At 40.6% G+C, this 6274-nt stretch overlaps 1 pseudogene; it reads right to left on the reverse strand.

Annotated features, from left to right (window-relative positions):
• Positions 1-297: 297 nt before the first annotated feature.
• LOC101648074 lies at positions 298-1223 on the reverse strand (annotated as a pseudogene).
• Positions 1224-6274: the final 5051 nt, after the last annotated feature.

The raw sequence follows: 6274 nt of genomic DNA on the forward strand, positions 1-6274 counted from the left end.
TAAAGAGAAACAGTGCTACTTTATTAAAATACTGAGTTTTATTTCACATGTATATTTTTGTCTCCCCACCATTTCCATTTGTCTGACCACTGCTACTACTCTGTCCTAACATAACATTCCATACATACCTAGAACCAAGCAAAGGGTGGATGGAGTCCCATCTTTACAAACTTAACAGGCGTTTTAGACAACACATTCTTAGCAAAGGAACCTGGACAACATTTATCAGACACAGTAGGGAAAGTTCTCACTCTGCATTATAAAAAAAAGACGACCAGATAGCAACTGTTACAGAAATGAAATGAGACGGAAAATTTTAACAAACTGTTCAAACTATTTTCTTAAAGAGACTTCCTCCACTGCCAGAGATCTTGTATAGCCCCCTGGTCATTCATCCGGAAGCAATTCTTCACATAATTGATGAATTTGGCTTCCACTTTAGAAAGAGAACCACCCTTTTCTATACTTGCTTGCATTTTTGCCTTAGTGTCTTCTACAGAACTAGGGCCTTTTGGTGTTTGGGGAGTTTTTTCCTGTTTTTGGAAGGATTCTTGACCTTGGTGTTGATTCTGGATCTTGGTGTTGATGGTTTTGAGTCTTTTTCCATTCTGGTTTGATTTTTGTGCATTTTTGGCTGGAGTATCCCATATAGATTTCTTCACAGGAGCTTTTTCTTCAGTTTCATCATCATCAAAATCACCATCGTCATCTTCATCATTGTCCTCCTCATCATCTTCCTAATCATCAGCAGCAAGTTTTACCTTTTTCTGTGGAACCTTGTTACCGCTTGTGGGGGCAGACCGCTTTCCTGATACACTTAAGAGTTTCACATCCTACTCTTCATCATCTGACTCTGCATCTTCTTCCACAGCTACTAAATGCTGTCCACTAATATGCACAGGCCCTGAGCCACACTTCAACAGTAAGACCACTGGTGGTGTTATTTCAAAGCCCCCAAGGGAGGCCGTTGGCTGTACAGACATTTTCAAAGTTGCCAGTGTTACTTTAATTGGGCCGCCTTCATAATTCATTGCTTCTGCTTCAACAATATGCAGTTCATCCTTTGCACCAGCACCTAAACTGACCATTCTTAAAGATAACTGGTGCTCATTTTCATCATTACCCACCTTAAAGTGATAATCTTTGTCTCCCTTTAGTTCACAACTGAAAAGATAGTTTTGGGGCCTCAGGGAGCTCATGTCCATATCCATCGAATCTTCCATGGGGGCTGACACGCACTTCAGCGAGAGAAACAGAAAACGGAGGCAAACCACTGCCGTTGCTATACACAGCAGCGCAGGACGGAATCACACCAGGCTAGATTATTCTTGTGCATGAAGTGAGATAAGGGTCTTGCTTCATTTTTCTGTAGGTAGATATCCATTTTTCCCAGCACCACTACCATGACCACTTGTTAAAGATGGCATCCACTTCCCATTTGATATTTTTGGGGCCCTTATCAAAGATCAGTTGTCTGTAGGCTGATGATTTTATTTCTGGGATTTCAGTTCTTTTCCATTGGTCTGAGTATCTGTTATTATACCAATACCATGCTGTTATGACCACTGTGGTAATATAATATGTGCTAAAGTCAGGTAAAGCTTGCCCTCCCACTCTGTCCTTCTTTTTTTTCCCCATGTGTTTATTTCTTTAAAAATGACAATGTTTGTCCTCTAAATAATGGCCACTGTGCTGCTAATTGAACATGATGGATTCAGGATCCTGGTTTGCCATCTGGGCTATGTATCTCAGAACATCCTTTTTCTTGATGATGCCAAGAAGCCTCCCACTCCGGGTCACCAGGCACTGCCGGAGCCCCATTTTCCGGAAGATGTCCATTACCGTTTCCATGGGGGTGTGGCTCATAACCATGAAGGGACTGAGGTTCAGGATGCGCCGCAGCTTCAGAGGGTGGGGGCTGTTGGCTGGCAGCTCAGGGGGATCTTCGGTGAACTACATGATGGAATTGCTCACGATGCCCTCCTGCCTCTGTCTGGCATTCTCCTGGCCTCCTGAATCAGAACCTGAATGTTCCCCGGCCCTGCCGGCGATCCAAACAGCCACTCTGTCCTTCTTGAGGAGTTCTCTGCTAATTCTGGGCTTCTTACCTCTCCATATGAAGTTGGTAATCAGTTTTTCCAATTCTTTGAAGAAAGATGATGGTATTTGCATCGGGATAGCATTAAACTTACATAGTGTCTTGGGGAGAACTGATATGTTTACTATATTGAGTCTTCCGGTCCATGAGTACGAGATATTCTTCCTTTTGTGGAGGTCACCATTGGTTTCTTATAAAGTGTTCTGTAATTTTCCTCATACAAATCTTTTTTTTTTTTTAGTCAGGTATATCCCTAGATATTTAAATTTGTGCATGGCTATTATCCCATGTGTATAACAGTCTGATAGACTTCTGCTTGTTGATCTTGTATCCTGCCTCTCTGCCATATTCCTCTATTGCTTCCAATACTCCCCTTGTGGAACTTTGGAGATTTTCCATATATAAAATCATATCATTCACGAATAATGATAGTCTCACCTCTTCTTTCACCAGGCAAATGCCTTTAATGTCTTTTCTTTGCTGTATGTTTTTAGCTAAAACCTCCAGTATGATGTCAAATTAGAGTTGAGACAAGGGGCATCCTTGTCTGGTCCCCTTTTCAGTGGGATTGCTTTAGTCTTTTCTCCATTGACTACCACATTGAGTGTTGGGTTTTCATATATAGCTTGTATTATATTGAGGAATTCTCCTTCCATTCCTATCTTCCTTGAGTGTCTTGAACAGGAATTGGTTTTGGGTGTTGTCAAATGCGATTTCCGCATCTACCAATATTATCATGTGATTCTTATAATTTTTCATGTCAATGAGGTAAATAATACTAATGGGCTTTCTTATGTTGAACCATTCCTGTATCCCTGGTATGAATCCCACTTGGTCACGATGAATTATTTACTTTATATACTTTTGTATTCTACTGGCCAGTATTTTATTAAGGATTTTGGCATCAATGTTCATTAGGGATATTGGTCTGTAGTTCTCAATTCTTGTGGGACCTTGCTTGGTTTAGGTATCAGAGTTATACTAGCTTCATCAAAAGACTTTAGGAATTTGCCATCTTTTTCTATGTTCTGGAATAATTTGTGTAGGATTGGTGTAAGTTCTTCCCTGAATACTTGGTAGAAATATCCTGTGAAGCCATCTGGCCCAGGGGATTTTTTTGTTGTTGGTGGTAATCCGTTGATAACCTTGTCTATTTCTTCTATTGCAATGGGTCTGTTGATATTCTTGACATCCATCTGGGATAATCTGGGGAGGGATTGCTTTTCCAAATATTTGTCCATGTCTTCCAAATTGTTGAATTCATTGGAGTACAGACCTTCATAGTACTGTGTAATTATCCTTTTGATTTTATATGTTGTAATATCCCGTTTCATCTCTCATCCTTGCTGTTGAAATTTGTTCCTTCCTTTCTTTGGTTAGGCTTGCCAGTAATCTGTCAATTTTGTTAATCTTTTCAAAAAATGAACTTTTAGCTGCATTAATATTTTTCCATAGTGTTCTTGTTTTCCATCTCATGAATCTCAGACTTGAAATTATTATTATTATTTTTTGCTATTAGTGGGATTGTCCTGTTGACTCTGCTCTAAATGCTATAAATTTTGTGTCAATAATAAGTCTCTCTTGCTTTTTCATGTGTGCATGTATTGCTATCAAACTTCCTCTGATAACTGCCTTTGCTGTGTCCCAAAAGTTTTGGTACGTTGTATTCTCATTCTTGTTGGTTTCTAGAAACTTCCTAATCTCCTCTATGATCTTCATCTCTCATCTGGGCCAGCACCCACTCCTTTTGTAATAGAGAGTTATTCATCCTCCAATTGTTTGCCCTTGTTTTCTTCATTGTCCTTTGGTTGATTTCCAGCCTTTTGGCACTGTGGTCAGAGAGAGAAATCTGTGTGATCTCTATGTGCTTGAATTTACAGAGATTTGACTTGTGTCCCAGCTTGAGGTCTATCTTTGAGTATGTGCCACGTGGAATTCATAATACTGTGAATTTTTTGCATTTGATGGAGAGTTCTGAAAATATCTGGTATCAGGTCAAGTTGTCTAATCATAGTGTTTAGATCTGTAGTATCCTTAGTAAGTTTCTTTCTCTGTGATCTAGCTTTCTCAGAGAGTGGTAGTAAAGTTACCTAACTATAATTGTTGAGCCTGTAATACCTTTTTTCATCTTTTGGAGTGTTTGATGAATTTCATGGGTTTCTCGTTGGGCATGTATATAAATATTATGCTCACTGGTTCTTGGTCTACTAATCTGCTGTTATGGCTTCCACCTTGAGATCAATTTTGTCTGAAATTAGGATTTCAACTCCTGATTTTTTTTGAATTGCCATTTGCTTGATATATTTTTCTCCAGACTTTGATTCTCAGACAATTTTCATCTGTAATCTTTAGATGTGTCTCTTGTAGGCAGCAGATTGAGGGGTTGTATTTTCTAAGCCTGTCTATTAGCCTCTGCCTTTAACGCCCGAGTTCAGTCCATTGATATTCAGGGTTATTACATCCATCTGTGGACTCTGTGATGTCATCTTGTATCTTTTGTGTTGGGTGTTTTCCTACCTCACTTTCAGTGTTGTGTGTGTGTGTGTGTTTCATTCTTGTCTTCCTTCCAACCTTGAGCCAATGCTATCTGGGGTGCTCTTTTTTGTTTGTAGCCCTCTGGGTGAGGTTGTTCTATGTAGTGGTATCTTATTTGTGTTCAGTGAGTGCTGTTCTTCTGCCCATACTGGGTAGGCAAGGATCTTTTGTAGGGCTGGCTTTATTTTAACATATTCATTGATTTTTTTTCCTTGTCTGGGAAGACTCTTACTTATCCAACTATCTTGATAGATAATTAGATTGGATAGAGTATGCTTGGGTTTGTGTATTTTCCTTCTGTTTTTGGAATATGTTACTCCACTCTCTCCCCCTCTTCATAATGTCTGCTGCTCCGTATGCCTGAGCATATACTTATTTGGGTACCTTTATAGGTTACTGCTTGTTTTTCCCTAGTTGCTCTCATGAGTTTCCCCTTTTCCTCAAAGTTGGATAGTTTATTTTATGCCTTGGTGACTTCCTCTTTGGATTCAGTCTAGCTGGTGTTCTTTCAGCCTGCTGAATGGTTGCCTGGTTTTCATTCATTAAGCCAGGGAAGTTTTCCTCTATGAAGTCCCTTAATACTTTTACCATTGACTTCTTCATTGTGTCTTATTCTAATGCTGTTCCCTTCATAGCATCAGACATAGATCTCAGGTTTTCATCACCTTCTCTGATTACCTTATTTTACTGCTTTTCCCATTTGTTGAAGTCTGCCTTGTTATCCTCTAGGTCAGTGGTGTGATTCTCTGCCTCAAGTCTGTTTGCGATGTCTGTGAATTTGCTACTCACTTTTGTTATCTCATCCCTTAGGTCTTGTATTTCCCTTTGGTGCAAGGCCTTTATCTCCTCTATCATTTCATCCTTTTTTCTGTATTGTTTCCCTCATATCCTGTATGACTTCAAGCAGAATTCTTAAGATTTCTTTCTGTGGAAGATTTATGTATGCTTCTTCCATGCACATTGTTAAGTTCAGGACTTCTTCTGACATTGCCTTTTGTTTCTCCTGTTTCTTCATTGAGTTTGTTGGACTTGATTTCTGTTTGTGCTGTGTTGTTTTAGAGGAGGCCAGTGCCATTCTCCAGAGATTCATAGAACACTGGGTTCTCTCTTTGGGAGACTCATAGGAATGAATGCTTCTTAGACCTGTCTGTAGCTAATTGCACTGTGGGGTCAGGCTTCCACTTTATCCTCCTGTGGTTTCACTCTTTCCATAGCCAACCAGTATTCTGTTATTTAGAGGGAAAGTTGGATAATTCTCTCAGGGGACGCTGGCTGGGTGGTTGTGGACCCGCAAGGATAGCGCTGAATGGGGTGATCTCATAGGAAGCTGTGGTTATGTGGCCCATGGTGGTTTGAGGTGTCTCAGGGGATGTTCAGGGGTGTATGCTGCAACTGGAGTGCCACACAGGGTAGATGTGTGTGCCCGCTTTGATGTGGAGCACCATGGATGGTTGCCAGAATAGTGCTAGTCAGCAAGATTGCTTTGTAGGCCAGGCACAGGCTCCCGCAGCAGCGTGGGTTGTTGTAAAGTGTGGGTGTAGCTGCCTTAGACCGTTTAAGGCACTACACCAGATAGGAGGAAGTTCTCTCAGCCATGTGGGGCCATGATGGTCAGGCAGGACTCCCCCATCCATGTGGAGT

This window comes from Echinops telfairi, unplaced genomic scaffold (genome assembly GCF_000313985.2).
Source record: "Echinops telfairi isolate 266 unplaced genomic scaffold, ASM31398v2 ScPeMD7_53;HRSCAF=182, whole genome shotgun sequence".
NCBI classification, from domain to species: Eukaryota; Metazoa; Chordata; class Mammalia; order Afrosoricida; family Tenrecidae; genus Echinops; species Echinops telfairi.